At 37.8% G+C, this 18,165-nt stretch overlaps 1 long non-coding RNA gene across 1 annotated transcript; it reads left to right on the top strand.

The window, feature by feature from the left end:
* Positions 1-9,114: 9,114 nt before the first annotated feature.
* Positions 9,115-17,116, top strand: LOC149083593 (uncharacterized). The gene is made up of 3 exons (XR_016192909.1): positions 9,115-9,367; positions 11,989-12,241; positions 16,873-17,116. It is a non-coding gene; the product is annotated as an uncharacterized LOC149083593 (long non-coding RNA).
* The last annotated feature ends 1,049 nt before the right edge of the window (positions 17,117-18,165 follow it).

The raw sequence follows: 18,165 nt of genomic DNA, 5'->3' as shown, positions 1-18,165 counted from the left end.
ATGCAGTGAGAGAGTCTGTTTATACCAAATTCAAAACATCCGGACGGCCTTGACGACTCGAAGTACTGTATCAGGTTTTACAGACTATTAAAAAAAAATTTTCATTACGTTATTTTTCAGCGATTTTTATCTTAGTTAGCGGTGTTTTCCAACTTCTGGCGCAATTTTCCGTGTCTTTCCGCATTTGAGTTTCCCGAATTCCCATTCCCTTTTTCGAAGAAATATGGCAGGTCGATTATTGCGTCATTGCACTTTGAAGTCCAAGTACAAATACTGCCATCTATTCATAAATTTGAGAACTTCATTAGATTAGAACTTCATTAATTTAAAAAAAAAAACTAGGAAAATAGGACTTCTGCTGTCATCTAGTATTTAGAAAGATAACGAAAAACTATAAACTAGTATCATTTTCAACTAGGGTGACCATACGTCCCGTATTTCCCGGGACAGTCCCGGTATTTTCTCTTTTTTTGGCCGTCCCGACTTTTTGGCAAAAGTGTCCCGGTTTTTCCCGTATTTCACACAACGCCTACTTGAATTTTTATTCTTTATTGAAGTCGAAGATTGAAATTATTCTTCAACTCATAAATTATTTTATGATAGTTACAACTATATATGGGATATTAATCTCCCACATTTGCCTTGGTGAACGTTTTTTTTTCGTGGAATACATTTTAATCCACTGCAATTTTCAGTAATGCATCATTTCCCGCCATTGTGACTTTTCCGTAATTTCAACAATATTTGGCAACTTTGTTTGGTTTTGGCATCGTTTTTGGCGATAATTGGCGATGTCCCGTATTTTCCCGTATTTGGAATCCCGATGTCCCGTATTTCTCTCGAAGAAATATGGTCAGCCTATTTTCAACCATAGAGCGGAATGATATAGATTGGGATATTTTTTCACTGCCGGTCAAAGCCGTCCTAATTCCTGGATGTCAACAAGAATGGTGACCCTACTGAGCTAAGGGGGAAGAAAATGGCGGCTTATTCGTCACGCGTTTGAGGTCGGCTTTTTCTTCCTGTTTGCTTAATTTTCAGGGGGTTTTTTTTCTCTGTTTCGCTTAATTCTTTGCTTTCGTCGTCTTTTTTAGTGTTCAAACGTATATATAATATTTATTTTGCTCTTTTTGGTCAACTAGTTAGTAACTGGGGTGTTTCTTCAGTTACGTAGGTGTGGATACTTCTAATACTGCATTGTTTTCTCCCAATGAATACCATCAATCATTGAATTCTCTATCCTCTAATATGTTTTCCCCCATGGAGACATTGAATGACTTACCTTCTACAGCGGCGGAAAATAATCTCTGGGTTTCGGACATCGGCCCCAAGGACATTATTCAAAATCTATCTGGATCAAACTTACAGTTCACCGTCAAGATTGTTGGAGATACGACCATCCCAAAATCAAAGCCCAAGGAATTACGTATGTGCCTTGAACAAAAATTCCTGAATGCAAACCTCATCGATGAAATCCGATTCGCAAGAAATGGTGACTTCTCACTTCGGCATCACCTGAAGTTGTATTGGAGGCCCTATCGCTGTCCTGTATTGGAAATATTCGGGTCAGAGCGACTCTACTTACTGATACATTATCTTCAAAACTGCTTCTGAGAGATATCCCATGTTCCGAAAAGCTGAGTGATGTGGCTTTGGAGCTGATGGACAATGGTTTGGTTCCATTGTGCATTAGACGTTTTGTGAAAAATAAAATACCCACAAATACTTTGTTAATTACCATCTCGGGCAGTTCCATTCCTGCTGATCTCAAATTATGGTAGGGCGCGGTAGCCCGGTCGATAAGATGCTCGTCTAAAGTACCAAAAGGATGTTTAGAGGTGTCGCGAGTTCGATACCCGTTTCGTCCTTGTCAGAAAACTTTCCTGACACAGGGGTACAACAAAAAACGGCGACTTGACCGCAGCAAAAATTGCTACCGCAGGGAGTCCCCCATCGAGGGGTCAGCGTACCAACCTCTCGATGAGTATGAAAAACAAGCCTACCGTTCGGAATCGGCAATAAATTGTAGGTCCCGGTCTAATTAGCCCTCGTGTGCAGAAAATGACCGTGGTGCGACAAAAATGATCAAATTATGGTTCCAAATCTTCCATCCTCAAGAGTTTATAGAAAAACCAAGCCAATGCATTCGTTGCTTCAAATTTACCCATCGTACTAAATTTTGTCCAGTTACCAACACTATCTGTGGGACGTATGGTGATCATCATAATACAGAATCATGTTCAAATGCTCCTAAATGTATAAACTGCGCTCAAGGTCATGATCCCATGCACAAGAAGTGCCCAACATTTATTAAAGTGGCAGAAATAATCAGGTACAAAACAATCAAGCGGATTCCAATTCACCAAGCTCGCAAATTCTTCCAAGATAAATCGCCAACTTTTGCCGACAGAGCAAGTATAAATTGTGTGCCATCAACTATCACAGACTTAAAAAATCGATATCCAAAATTTGGTCCGTTAAGAAATCGAAACAATGCGTGAAAAAATAATTGAAGATGTGAAAATCCCCATGCATGCACTGATCACTGAAGCTATTCAATCAATTGTTCTAGATCTGATATCTCAAGTCATCAAGGAAGCAGTACCACTATTGTCATCTGCACTTAACAGCGAGCTGATCGCATCTGCATTCACCAGTGAGCTGCCTCATAAGAAAAATAAACTACAAGTTCCTCCTTCAAAGGATACTCCTGCGCCGCAGCCATTACTAGAGTCCTCTACAGTCACACCAAAGCGAAACTGTTCAAACCATCATAATCAATGATAATTTTTTTTTCTTTTCCCCTCTCTTATTTCAGTACAAGTCAGTCAGTACTGTTTTTTGTGTTCAACTGCTAGATTTGCAGATATGTCCATTTTCAATTTTACTTCATTGAATAAGCTATTCATGGTTTTCATAATTTTGTTCTTTTTACTTTAGTCAAGATTATTCAATTTTCTGTATGTTTACATCATTGAAGGTGCTTTAATGGAACTTGCGCAGCATCAATAACAAGAGATTACACCTTCTTCGTTTTCAAAAAGATTATGATGTACTTTGTCTCCAGGAGACATTCCTTACATGTAATGACCGTTTCCACTTACCAAACTTTATAATTTACAGATGTGACCGAGACAACAGCTCAGGCAGAGGTGGTGTTCTCACTGCTGTTCGCTCTACATACCCTTCACACGTAATTCATAAATTCTGTCTTCAAGGCGTTGAAGTAATCATTATCAAGATTCATTTCCATAACAAGTACATTCGTATAGCAAACACCTATTTGGCTGACACTTCCGAAATCCCTACAGTCATGAATACCATTCTTTCTAAAATCTCGTCTCCATTCATCATTGTTGGTGATTTTAATTCGTCCCATTCTTCTTGGAACAGTCCTCGGACAGACACAGCTGGCAGAAATATTTTTTTGTGGCTTCAACAAAACCCAGTTTGTTTGATCCAACCCAAGTGTGCTACTCATTTTTCAAGCAATTCGTCTAACACAATAGATTTATGTTTTTGTTCTTCAAACTTAATGGGTAAAATCAACTGGTACAGCAGTGACTTCCTTTACGACAGTGATCATATGCCTATTTGTCTTGACATCAATCTTCGGGTAAATAAATTTTCTCGCAAAATAGCCACCACAAACTGGGATTTCTTCAAAGAAAAGTTGACATCGTTTGACAATACTTGCTCTTTTTCTGATCATGTAGAAAATTCCTGCATATCAGCTACAAAAAAGGTACAATCACATCCTCACCAATATAATGAATATTTTGATGCATCCTTAAGATCATTGTTCATCTGCAAGAAAAGGTCATTCAGACAATATCTGAGATGCCCTTGCCCACCGTGTTGGATCATCTTTAAGAAAAATAATGCAAAATTCAAGAAGGAGCTTAACCTCCGAAAAAGGGAATTTATGTCAGAAAATATGTTTATTCATGCCACTTATCCCAAGATTTTTACAATTCTTAGAAAACTCAAACTCATCCAGTCTAAACTCCAAGTGGATCGTCATCTTGTGTTCCAGGTCAACAATTTAGAAGTGGTGAACCCTATGGATCAGCTAAATCTTCTCCAGTCATCTCTTATAAATAATTACACTTACAAGGTCTTTGACTGTTTCAGTGGCCCCCATCAAGATTTCTCTAATTTGATGAATGTTCCAATTACCATTGGAGAGCTCAAATCTGCAATTCGTCGTACACCTCGCCAACACCTCGCCAGGTTCTGATGGTATCAACGCTAAATCATACTCTTTAATTCCTGACTATCGAATTCATCTCTTGTGTGCTGAATACAACAAAATTTGGCTCTCTGGAACCATTCCAGTGGATTGGAAGTATGGAAAAATAATTTTTTTACTCAAACCTAATAAAAACCCAAGTTGTCCTAAGTCTTATCGTCTACTGACATTAACAAACGTAAAACTGAAGATTTGGGAACGAATAATTCTGTACAGACTCAACTGGATCTCATTAAAATACAAACTCTTCCCAGCGAATATTTATGCCTTTAAACCACGTTCTGGATCTCAAACCCTTCTTAATGACTTAAAATGCTTTATTTCTAATACTTTCAGGCTCAAAGAATTTGTCGTCATTGTTTCTCTTGATATTAAAGGCGCCTATGACTCTGTCATCTATTCTGCACTTTTATACAAGCTCAAATCTTTTGGGTTTCATGGAACTTTCGTTAAATGGATGGAGAATTTTTTGATGGACAGAAAATGCATCATTAGTTGGAGAAATCATCAGTCAGATTGGATTGACTTAAAAAGGGGGATTGCCTCAGGGATGTGTTACTTCCCCATGGTTTTTTAATCTATATATTTCTGACATTCTTTCTAACCTTCCCAACTCCATTCATCCCTTCATTTATGCTGATGACATTTTTCTTTGGATCAGTAAATCAGACTTGAATGATGTTACAGACGAATTGAATTCTGCCTTAAACCTTGCTTCAAACTGGATGGATCAGTGGGGATTTGTTCTGTCTACTGAGAAATGCAGTTACAGCATTTTTACGAAAAAAAATATTCCTTTTCTCCCAAATATCCAAATCAACGGTGCTCAGATAAATTACGAGGAAAATATCAAGATTCTTAGAGTTATTTGGGATCAAAAGCTGAGTTGGAGCCCCCAGATCAATCACATTTCCAATAAAGCCATTAACATTTGTAATATCATGAAGTTGATTGAAGGCAGGCTTCGTGGAGCTAAAGGGCATAAACTTTTGGCTATCTGTTCTAACATTACTTCAAGCTTCATGAATTACAGTTCATTCTTGTGGCATAATAGCTCCAAGAAAAATATTCAAAAGTGTTCTGCTATCTATCACCAATCCCTTCGCATTGCTACTGGTCTTCCAATCTCTACACCGATTCCTCTGTTACTCAGCATCTGTGGAAAACCTCCATTTTCACTGTTTTTGTTAAAAAACGCCACTAATCATATTATCAAAGCTAGAGCTTCCCATTACAGCTCTGTGTTAAAACATATTTGTTCTAATTTCAGTTTCGACCGTCAAGGCTTACATACTAAAATTTTGGATCCTTCTATTATTCAATTCATCCAGGACAACAATTTACTTATTCCTCTTCAACCTCTGTTTTTTGCGAATCCTCCTTGGCTTATCACCAATATTGATTTCACAACCAGTTCTCTTCCATTTCAAACATCATCAAATGATCTCCTCACAAAGCAACTATTTTATGAACATGAACAAAAATTCTGGTATTGTTCTACTATTATAGCTACAGATGCCTCAAAAGGAGCTCATACCTCTATTGGAATTTTCTGTTCAAAAACTCGTAATTCATTTCAGGCAGCGCTCCATGATTGCTCATCTGTCTTCACTGGAGAATGTGTTGCAATAATGATCGCAGCACTAAAATTCATTGTCAGTAATGAAAACTACATAATTTTATCCGATAGCAAATCAGCTATTCAAGCAATCGCCAACATCAATCCAAAATCTCATTCCGTGGTTTTAGCAACTTTTTATGCCTTATATTTAGCATCATTGCGGGCGACAAGAATCTCATTAGTTTGGTGTCGAGGCCACAAGGGTGTCTTCTACAATGAGCTTGCAGATCATCTAGCACGTACAGCAGTTGATTCCCAAAATCCAGTTTTCCCTACATATGCTTACTTCGAGGATGTGATTAATCTTTCACACAAAAATTGGCAATCATCAATTCATCAATATTTTTGTAATCAACCCCTTTATCCAGTTGCAGATCGTCTCTGCGATGCTGTTAAAAAATTTTCGCCCTACTTTACTAGCCGCAAGTTTGAATCACTTTTTTTATCGTCTCATGACCAACAGAGCACCTACCAATGGTTACCTTCACAGAATTCATCAAATAAGTTCACCTGACTGTATCTGTGGCAACAATTGTGAATCTAACAACCATTTCTTATTTACGTGTCCTAAATGGTCAATTTTTAGGGAATGCTGTCTGCAGAATGTAGGCCTTGGTAATAATCAGATATCTGACTGGCACACACTCATTGAAGTGACTCCGGGCACTTTGATCAAGGAATTTGAAATTTTCATGGGAAAATGTAATCGTTTTTGACATTAGCTGCTTTCATTTTTATAGGAGCTGAGATTTTTGTGTTTTTTCTTTGCATCATCTACCAGGTTTGTTTTTTTTTTTTTATGCCAAGACTGTTTCTTCATTGTACTTTGTTCCCCACAGTTCTGTTGTTCCTGATCATTTTCGCAACTGTTTTTGTACAAGATTGCACTCTGACGTTATGAACTAAAGCTGTCCTAGAGCCCTAAGCAGGCATAGAGGACGTTAATCTATCTGTATCTGTACTGAGCTAAGTGGGTGACCCACATGTTGAATCTGCCAAGCCCACATGAAATTATGTCCCTGATTATATTGCTGTTACAGACTACCATCGATGTAAAAAACTCTTCCCGTAAAGTGCCAGTTGGAAGAAAAGAAAACGTGCCAATGATCGTTCAGATATCCAACAAGTAAAGATGTAGATTAACGTTCTCTATGACTGCTTAGGGCTCTAGGACCACCCAGTAAAAATATTCAATAGACATGGGTACCTGATGTAAACATGGTCGGTCTTGACCAGGGCCGCAACTAGATGCTTGGTCACCAGGGGCAAGTGCACATTTGGCGCCCCCTTGTAATGTTGAAGGTAAGGTCTGAGAATGAAATTTGTGCCCCCTCTGATCCAGCGCCCGGGACACGAGATCCGCCTGCTCCACCTCCCCTAGTTGCGGCCCTGGTCTTGACTTTGTATCATTCGAGCTTATACGAGGCTTTTCGAATGGACGTCCATTCCTCAGAGTGATGCTGATGATGATTATAATCAGCATCAGCATCACTCTGAGGGACAAACACTAAGATTATCCCCAGAGATCAATGGTAAAATTGCCGATTTTAGCGTAGAAATGCGGAAATTTAGTGGGGTTTTCCACCACATCAATAATTTTAAAAATTGAATTGAATTTTTGATTTTCGGAATATTGAGCTCCATAGGCGGTAATAGACTTGGAAGTCTGGGGGGCGGGCATGGCCATTATTGCTGGGGGGCACGATGATGATGATGTCAATTCATATATGCATATATACATTAGATCAGTCGACTTCACCTTTGATACTGGGGGGCAATGCCCCCACGCTCCCCCCCCGTATCTCCGCCCATGTTGATCTCGGATACTCGCTTAGAGATACGAAGCATAGAAAATTAAATATAAAATAATGAGCCCAAGCCACTTTTGAGGTGGATATTCATGCAATAACATTTATTGCATCTTTTTATTTATATCTTCTCAAGCGTGAAAAGGGGAATGTCTCTTCGTATTGTCTTATATTATCCAATTGCATCAATCCATATAGTTTAGAATGTTTTGAAATTAATTATGGGCCCATATAAATTACATTGAAGAAATTCCGCAGCTTTAATCAAGCGTTTTTTGCAGGAAAAACAGGCAGATCGATAACTTGAACTTAAAAAAAAATTCAAAATATCTAGCTCCCATTAAAAAGAAAAAGAAAAAATCTCTCTATGTTTCTTTAATTTAGATTTGTTTCTTTCATGAGTCGCACAGGATGTCGCCATATTGGTTACCTTGTATGTCTCTCAAGAAAGAGGGAAATATCACGTGATCCAAAAAGCCTCATTACTGGAGAGAGCATGCAGCCGCCGTGACGGCAGCGACATCAAATGCCGGAAATGCGAGGACATCACGTGGCTCGCAAGATTAAAAGAAAAGCACAGAGAGGAGTGAACTCATCTAAATATGAAAAAGATCAAATTATTCATTTCATTAATACTGGAATAATTTCTTTCATTATTGCTGGAATAATTTCTTTCATTAATGCTGGAATAATTTCTTTCATCAATGGTGGAATTTTCCTTCATTAATTCTGCATTTTGCTTCATTAATTCTGGAATTATTTGCTTTTCCACACTCCCACTTTATAGTAATGTGCTGCCATCTAATCTCAATTTTAAAAGTGACTCATGTGGTGATGATGAAGTTTAAAATAAAAACTATGTTCTTTATTCCGCTGAGTTCCTTTTAAACAAAGCTCATAAACAGAGCTGGAAATTCAAACTGAAAGTTCGGTTATTTTATTTGAGCATAAGGAGACGTGCAAAACAAAGAACCTCTTAATGAGCAGACGACAGACAAGAAGTCGGTTCCCTACAAGCTAAGCTCACAAACAGAACTGGCAGTTCGAACTCCCAGTTCAGTAATTCGTTCAAGACACAAGGGGACGTCCAAAATAAGTAACCTGGAAAGAAGCAGACGACAGAGATTTCGAGACTTGCATCGAGCTTATATTACTGGAGGGAGCATCCAGCCTCCGTATAGCACATAGTCACAGAAACACTACTTTTGATCATCAGCTCCACGCATGCACGATGGAGATACCACTACTTGCTCGCATTTTTTGCGCATGCGCTCTACTCGATTCATTACTTTTATTACCACGAGCATCACATGGGATTATTATTACTGTCTCTATCGACCCTGTTGACCGACGATTGGCTGTTGATGATGCAACAAAAATGAATAGGTTGCCGGTTGAAAGCAATTTGGTGAAAAAACTGGCAGTGCATGGTTGGCGTCAAAATTTCATTTTGTTCATACGCTGATCTTTCCGCCATTTCCTCCCTTTTTGCGCTTTTTTTTTATCGAGGATTTGTTTGTTTCGTAATTATGTCGTTCGATGACCAAAATAAACGGCCAACATCGGCTACTGTTAGTGCGTTCAGAATGTAAAAGTATGCGGCACAAAATATTCTTTGCAATCATGTGACTGAAAGCTATGGACAAGAAATTCAACGTGAGCAGCATGTATTTTCATCGATCCAAGGTGAGTTGATTCGTTTGTTAAAATTATTCGTTAATAAGAGTTGAAAATCCCGATTTAACGAATTGTGTAAAACTGCCGTTTCCATTCCTTAATTCGAGGAAAATCGTTTTATCGGGGGTAACATCGATGCCGATATATGCACAGAAACTTCGTCAAATCCGGGAAATCATTACACGACTCAATAAATTTGCTAGCCAGGGGCGTGCTAAGTGTATCACGAGCACCAGAGGCGTACACAGTGTAGGGGGACGTGCCCAGGGACGGGGGAGCGGGTCGAGTGGCCCGGGAGCTGAGACCAGGAGGGGGGTTCCAAATTCACCCTCTAACTATTTCTACATTGGCGTGCTAAAATTCTACATTGGCCTGCTTGCCCCGGTTGACAAAGTATCTAGTTGAGCCCTGGCCTTGCCCCTCCCCAAGCTGACTAAAAATTAATTTATCAAACACTCCTGTTTTTTCCTCCATCTGGCTAGAAATTGTTGCCCAGCAATAACCATGCTTACTGTCAAAGTGAAACCAAATGCCGCTCTCCAGGACCCCAGTCCAAATTCATGCCGCTCTCCAGGACCCCAGTCCTAGAAGGGCAGTGGGTTTGGTGAGACCAGGGGCCTCGAGCCAAATGTTGGCTTCACAAATAATGTACATTTATTTTGCATAATATTTTCCCTTTTAAGGCCTGGGGCCTCCCAAGAAAATGTCAACCCTGGGGCACCAAGAAGGAGCGCTATGATCCCACACACACACTGGGGTAGTCCCGTGCGTTAAGACGACTCTGTTACTGCTGTCAAAATAACAGTATTCCCAGTATTTTAACTGTCATTCCAGGCAAATCGGGGAAGACTCCGGTTTTTTGAATGTTGGAGTCTCCATTCCCGGCATGTGTTTTAAACCAAGGTTCAATGAGGATAACGTGATACATTCAAAAGACTGATATCAATTTATATTGAACAAATGAGCTAATTGGAATAAAGTAATGGTTTTCCCACTATAGGAAATTGAAGAATTTGATAGTGATAATGAAAATTGAACATTTACATATTAATCTACTTCAATTACCAACCTTTAATACGAAATGCAGATACTAAATTCTGTACATTGTTTGATGCTTTCTGATACTGAAGAAAGGTCACTTTTGAATTATACAGGTAATTTTTGTAATTCTGTTGAAAACAGATGTTATACCAGGAATTGGTCACTAAAATTTGCCAAGTATGGTGGAAAATATGAATATTCTCTGCATGCTGATCTCAGTTACTGTTTCGTGGTGTGCTGGGAATGCGGTATTCGAATATTATAAAGCTGTTATTGCAATTGGCATATTTTTTGGTACTCTCCAGGAGACAAAAATATTTTTTGTTCACCTCACAATCAAACTGTCAGTGACTACAACTTTAAAATAACTGAAGAGTGAAGTTATGCCAGGCCTTAACCCTTTAAGTAGTTTTTCAAATTTTCCTGGTCTGCATTGCAACTGCAAAGCTGTTAAGAAATTGAGATATTTTGGGATGACCGTAATAATGTTAGCTTAATGTTCGAAAATGCCACGTCATCAGCTATACAAGAAAATTGTCATCGACCGAATTCGACTACACCATTGATGCTGTTTCGATCAGCCGTGTTTCCGTAATCAAAGACCTTGGTATTTTCTTTGTCTCCAAGCTTGCATTTACCGATCACATATATGATCTCACCAATAAATGCTTAAAACTGCTAGGATTTGTTGTGAGGAGCAGCAATAATTTCAGAACTTACGTGCTCCCGAAACTAGAGTACTGCACTATTATATGGAGTCCTCACAACAATTTAGACTCACTGATTCTAGAAAGAGTTCAGAACAGATTTCTACGTTACATGTTTTACAGGCAATTTCATGTCTACATCAATGACGTAAGTACAACTGAACTGCAACGTTTTTTCCATTTCCAATCATTGGAATGCCGAAGAAGAAGAAGTTACCTTCGCTTTTTGTATAAACTTGTAAATAATATAATTGATGACTGCCACCTTCTTCAACTTGTTGATTTTTCTGTGCCAATTGGAAATAGGCCTGTTCGGCGAACTTTTCGCCTCCCTAAACCCCGAACAAATATTTTACGACGGTCCCCTATTTTTGAGATGTGCAATATATATAATCAGTGCGATGTGAAACCCGATATGTTCAATTCAACTATAAGGGAATTCTTAAAAGTATGTGTGAGTAGTGAATATTCATGTTAATATGCGTTTTCCGTATGTATTTCCATTGGGTTTTTTTTTTTTTTTGTAGTTTGTTGTATTTATGTTTTTGTATTTTTCTTCTCTTGTCCATCTCTGTAATTGGGCAATCCTTGCCTGTTGAGACGTAAATAAATAAATAAATAAATAAATAAAGCAGATCAAGTTTGACGAGATATCTCGGGATTGTCACTGTGAGGGTTAACTGCGATTTTTGTGGGGGAGAGGACCAGATGTGATTTTTCTGCTCCCGCCGCTTTAGAATTTGATTAATGATTTTACACCTGTGTTTTTGTTTTCACAAAAAATTTGCTGCCCCTTTGAATTTGTTTTCCCCTTTGCCCTCCCCACCCCAGTTCTGGCTGTTCTGTGTTTTTGAAATGCATGATTTTTGTTTGTTTTTTTAGATTTTAATCTTTGGTAAGGCAGTCAAAATATTTCTATCAAAAGCATCAGAATGACATAAAAGAAAGAATGTGTAAGGAGCCCTTTGTGTCATAGATCAGCAGATGCACTGGCCAAAGATGTTGCAAAAGTCAGGGTAGCAGAAAGATGAATTCCTGCTGAAATAATATTACTTGAAAATTCCAGAATGTTTCAAGTGCAGCACTAGGAAAGTTACTTGGGACACACCAATAATTCTCCTTTCAAAGCACAGAGGTAAGAAATTGCAAGTGACTTGATTTGTCGTTTTTTCCCCCTTTAATGCATCTTTTGTAGTTGTTGAGCTTATACCTCTGTTTAATATTTTATGTTGGCAGCAATGAGCCATTAACATGCTAATTAACACACCTAAATTTTTCTATATTCAATCCTTTTTTTTTCCTTCAGAAATGCTAGACATGAAAATTACCGAGACAAACAATCTAAAAATCAATGTTATTTTAGAAATAATAGAAGCATGGCCTCCACTAGGGCCGGCTCAAGCTTAAATGCCATCCGGGTGCAAAGCCTCGTGTGCCACACCTAAAGAAGACTCTTGCTGCAGGAGGCAAGAGTCAAATCATTATACTGTTCTTAATTCTGTTAGTTCTGTTCCTCGGAATCACGTATGATAGTATGGCGCTGAGGTATAGAATTTTGCCAGATAACTCAATTCACATTTCAGCTCTTGTTGATGAGTCATCGTTGCTGACACTTTATAAATAGAAAATATAATGAGGTAACTTTTATTTAAAAAATTATTTTTAAGCCGTTTTTGTTGTACAGAGATCGGACTACTAAGAATCAGAATTTGAATTCATTTGACATTCAGGAAAATTACTCGATGACATCAAATAAGAATGTACTCTATCACAAAGGGAGATCGAGTACATTCTTGTTCTGGTATCACTGTCCCTAAGCTCTATCTTAAAGTTTTCTCAACAAATATATCAGAAAGGTATGTTTTAAGAGCATGATATATATCATTTGCAGAGGGGTCATGCAAGTATTACGTCAGCATTGAGGGGAGAGGGGTTTCGATTTGGTTACTTTTGATGACAGTGGGGGGGGGTTGAAGGTTGCTTATGTCATCAACCGCCCCTTTTTCAAGATATGAAATATTCTAAGCTGCTGACGGGGGCAGGGGGGTCAGTGTTTTGCTGACAAGGGGGGGGGGTGTCAAAAATGGCTGAAAATCTGCTTACGTAATACTTGAATGGCCCCAGAGCCGTATTTACAGAGGGGCTTAGCAGGCCCAGGACAGCAAATTCAAGAAATAAATAGTCACAGGAAAATTAGTATAATGGGAGGAGGACTCCAAAATTGACAAAAATGTACATCCGTCTCTGCCCAGGGAGAGAGGGACTGAGTCAGCGAGTGACCAAAAATTGTGGCCTTGAGTTTGCAAGCATGTACAGGACCAAAGTAAACTCCATAGAGTTTTCAAGCATGTGAGTGATCAGGCAAAAAGTGAAATAGAGAAATCTAGGGACCAGGTGAAGAGGAAAAGAGGGATGAAAAAAGTAAGAAACGGGTATGTTTACAGGTTGAGAAATACTGGCTGATACTGGGCTATAGCCCTGAAAATTTGAGAAATAAATGGTCAAGAAAATTTGACAAAGATGAGTGGAACGTGGCAAAATTTTTGTAGCCCACAGTCAGCTAAACTGTAAATTTGCCTCTGGTCATGTGAATTTGTAATATTCGAGGTTTTAAAATTTTTTGATGTCTAACTAACACCTAGGCTGCCGTCCCTTACAATCTGCTGCTCAGGTGCACCACACCCCTTGTAGCCTTGTGTAAGCTACACGTGCCCCCCCCCCCCCCCCCCCACATTTGGCAGCAGTGCCCCTGACTGGCAGAGATGCCATTGACGCGTTTTATAACGTGTCAAATACTCGGAATTTCGGGAAAGGAAGCATAAAAATTTTGTTCACACGTCCTCCGGGATGCGTTCATTCTTAGTTCTTAGAAGAAAAAAGTAAGAGAGGAAAAAGCTCCCAACTTTTTTTTACAGTGTATCGTGATCCCTCGACCTTGAAAAACTGGTTTTACTACTTTGTACACTACTGTATTGATATACCCGTGGGTTGTTGAAGATGAGGGATATTTTTGGTTGCTTCTCTGAATGAGGGGCCGTGTACAGAAGTTTCAAATTTCTGATTTTTATTACCCTGTAAATTTTTTCCCTTCCTGCTATATACGGGAAATTACGGTACTTTTGCAGTGATCGGCCGGCATTCAAAGACCATGTTTATACGGCGAAATTTATCTTGTTCGTACAATATTGCGAATCCGCGGTTTTTTTTTTTTATCATAAAGGATTGGAACACCCTTTCAAATTTTGCTTTTCGTGAAAATCTGTGTTTGGAACTTGCGATTGCGCAATGGTAATCGACTAAAAATGTGATTTTTCTAAAGATTTCAAATTTGGAGTTGGCTATTTCTTTGAAAAAGCTTCTGGTTGCCATGGCGATCACACAGACCTACAACACAAATATGCATACATTGAACTTCAAATGCACGCATTACCAGATTGGAGAATAGATACAGGGCCACAACTGGGAGGGACAGGCGGGCCTAGTGTCCTGGGTTCTGGACTAGAGCGGCGCACCAAATTCACACTTTATAACTGCTTGTTCTATATTATATGGGTGTGCCAAAATGTGTACTTGCTCCGTTTGAGAAAGTATCTAGTTGCGGCGCTAGATAGATAACACCACCTACTGAACACAAAACACTCCAAATGCTGGGCACGCACACATAAGCACACTTAAGTTTCTTAAACACAAATCTGATATAGCACCCACATTCAGGTGTTAAAATATGTGGCAGTTAAATGGTGACAGATCAGAGTTGTGGACCATCAGGGAAGGAAAATAAAATCATTTTAGCAGGATAACCAAAGTATGAATAGGGAATGAGAAGATAAGTGTCTGGAGAGGAGAGAGAGAATCTGATTTGCTTTAAATTTGATCAGAAGATATTGAAAATGCTAAGATATTTTTAAAAAAATGTAAAATCAATCAGAAGGGAATTCATACATTGATTATTAGTAAATATATAAATGTGTGCATTCAACTGTTAATTAAAGTGAATCCTGCTTATAACGATTTTCAAAAACCGTCATAAAAAAACGTAATAAATAGGAAAACGCTTTAAACAGGAAATCGCAATGAGAATTACTTATTGTTAGGACCATGAAAATAAGTTGTATCAAGTGGAAAAACATTCTAAATCGGAGAAACGTTATAAGTGGGATCAACTATATATTTGTTTTAGATTTATTACATGTGCGGAATTCCATACGTTAATCATTACACTTCACTTCTGAACTTCCATTCGGCATCAACTAAATAAAATCATTCTCTTGACAAGATTGTTTCTTCCGCTATAGATGGATGCATTTATTATAATGTGTTTCCAACTTGCATGATGTTGCTTAGTAATTTACACATTTTCATTGTTTCACATATTTAATGAGTTTTGGTAAAAAAAATAGACAAACACTAGACCTTTTCCACTTTTTGTATTAAAATGTAAAGTCCAACGATATTTATGTTGGAACAACATATCTATTATTTTGAATCAGCAATTAGTACGCAGAATTCAAGGCTTTATACAAAAAATAGTTTGTTTTTTAATCAGGAGAACTGTTTAAGTGCTAAGTTTAACTCCCTATATTTCTCTACAATTTTTTTCCATGTACAAAATCTAGAAAAAGTGCAGAAAGAAAGCTGTTCTATATCTAGGGATTAAGTTTAAGTCTATATTTTATCCCAAAGATCTTCTATGCTTATTTTAATCAAGAACTTCACATTTCAATAACATGTATACCATATATACTACTACTTTCACTTCAATATAAGTTATGGAAAGGAAAAACAGAATTTAAATCAAGCTGATTCAATTCGCTTTCCCCCATAGCTCAAGGCTTTATAAATCCTAGTCGACGTGGCAACTGTAAAATTGATATTTCCGTCTGAAATTCATGTGATTGCTAAAAGGGAGTTTTAATTTTAAGCAGGAGGATTTAAATTTAGTTTTTGTAAGGGTGACTCAAAATTTTCTGATTTCATTGCAGTGTGTCTTGCAACATGAGAAGAAGTCATTATGTCTCTGAAAATCTGAAAAACATTATTTAGGAATGTTTCGAGGAAAAATCATGCTTGGGATTTTTTTTTCCTTTAAGCTAAAAATTTTTTTTAATGCAGTCATCAGGTGTTTAATTCATGTACCGTGTGTTCCATAGCTCCCTTGAGAAAGTTTTTCAAACAAAAACTGAATCTGGACAATTAACAGGGAACTGAAGTTTCTTTTTGATCATACATTTGTTTGCCTCCATTGGTGGAAGTTAATTGCAAAAGCAGCTGCACACGTACAGGGATTATAACTGCTAATAATAATCAGATAGCCTATCAGTTTCATGTGCAAGCAAAAATCATCATCCAGAGTACAGAAATGTTTGTCGGGGAGGGGAGTATTACACTTTCTAATCTCCTACATAGTTTTGCAGACAATAATAATTTGGGGAGGGAAAAAAGCTATGGTTAAACCAATACCAAATGATAACATTATACATGATTCCAATAAACCGCGTCTACTGTATTGTGTAAGTAGAATTTTGGCCATTTAGCATTTTTTTTTTTGTTCCATGCATTGCTAAAGGGAAAAATGAGATTGTTTCACCTGTTCTTCCATCTTTTTAGAAATAGCCCATCTCTTTTGAAACACTGTCTGTTTGCTCACCCTTGCTTGAGTTAAAACCCTATTCCCAGCATCAGCTCACTTGGGCAATTTGCCTGTTGTGACCGTAGAGTTTGTATTTGTGTTATTAATTGTTACAATTGTTTTCATTCTCTTTCCAGATAAAATGAAAGTGGGAGTCTCTCTCCACAAAACACTAGATGATATCAGAGATTCGTTAGTTTCAGTTCTGGAGAGGAAACAATCACCAAAAAAGACATCATCAACAGGTGTTTGACACTTTTATGCTGAGAAAGCGAAAATGGTCAAAAGTCCTTTGTATGTGCATAGTGACTGCAGTCGTATACATTGTAAATGAACGTTAGCTGATATATTTTTTTTTTCATCAATAAATACTTCAGTTTCAATTTATTTTGTGATTTATTTACAAAAATGATGTGAAATTTCTATTGAACTCTCAAGACTTGCTAGGATTTAGAGGGGGGGGGGGGGGGGTGCTTCTATAAGAGTGTTAGAGCTTTAAAATTCTTTTACACATTTATCTGATGCCTATTTTTCATTACTGTTTTAATTTGTTTATATTCACCAGATCTTGGTTCTTGAATTTTGATGATATTCAAGAAGTGGAAAGACATTTAAAATGACATTGAATTTTAGAAATACAAAGGAATTCGTGTATCGCTTTCTGGCAGGTATGGTAGCCTATTAAAAAAAGAATGCTATTACCCTTTCAGACCTGACTTCAACAATAACACACCTACAGTCAGGGCTAAACTCACTAGATTAAAAATATCTACAGCAAGGAAAAATTTACAAAATTTTGTGCTTTCTGGGTTTTCAAAATGTCTAGGGGGGTCTATCCAAGTTATCTGATGGACCAAGGTAGTAGTTCTGTTCTTGACGAAATGCCAATGGATAAGGATATTTCTTACATTGTGTGCTTATAGCAGGGTGTTCGGTGAACCCACAGTACCCATGAAATGAAGGCCACGAACTCTCCCAAATAATAATTAGTACATAGAAATATAAAAAAAAATGAGGATTGTTTTCCCATCTCCAAGCCATCGTTCCTCTAATAATTACAGTGATTAAAGCACAAAAATTAGGTTAAACCTGATAACATGAAAGCAGAGAGAAGATTTTGAACAGCTCACAATTTATTTGCGTAATATTTCCTATACTTTAAATGTAAAACCACAAAGCATAATATAAAGGGTATTTTCTTTCGATATTTTTTCAAATTGTTTTTGACCAAAATATTAAATTTTTTTATAACTTTTGGGGGGAAGGCATGGGTCTTCTGAGCACCTCCTTGCGTAGGCTTCTGCTTGTGGGGCTTGAATCCCAGAACTGTTGTTCTTATATATGTCAGCGGTTCTGCACATTTTTTTCAATGTTGCACATTAGTAAGCATACACAGTAATGATAAAAAAAAAACCCTTCGAATTTAAAAT

Source organism: Pholcus phalangioides, unplaced genomic scaffold (genome assembly GCF_987345545.1).
Source record: "Pholcus phalangioides strain wild (caught in Gottingen) unplaced genomic scaffold, Ppha-v1.0 ptg000008l_1, whole genome shotgun sequence".
NCBI classification, from domain to species: Eukaryota; Metazoa; Arthropoda; class Arachnida; order Araneae; family Pholcidae; genus Pholcus; species Pholcus phalangioides.
This window is presented reverse-complemented; position numbering and strand designations above follow the sequence as displayed.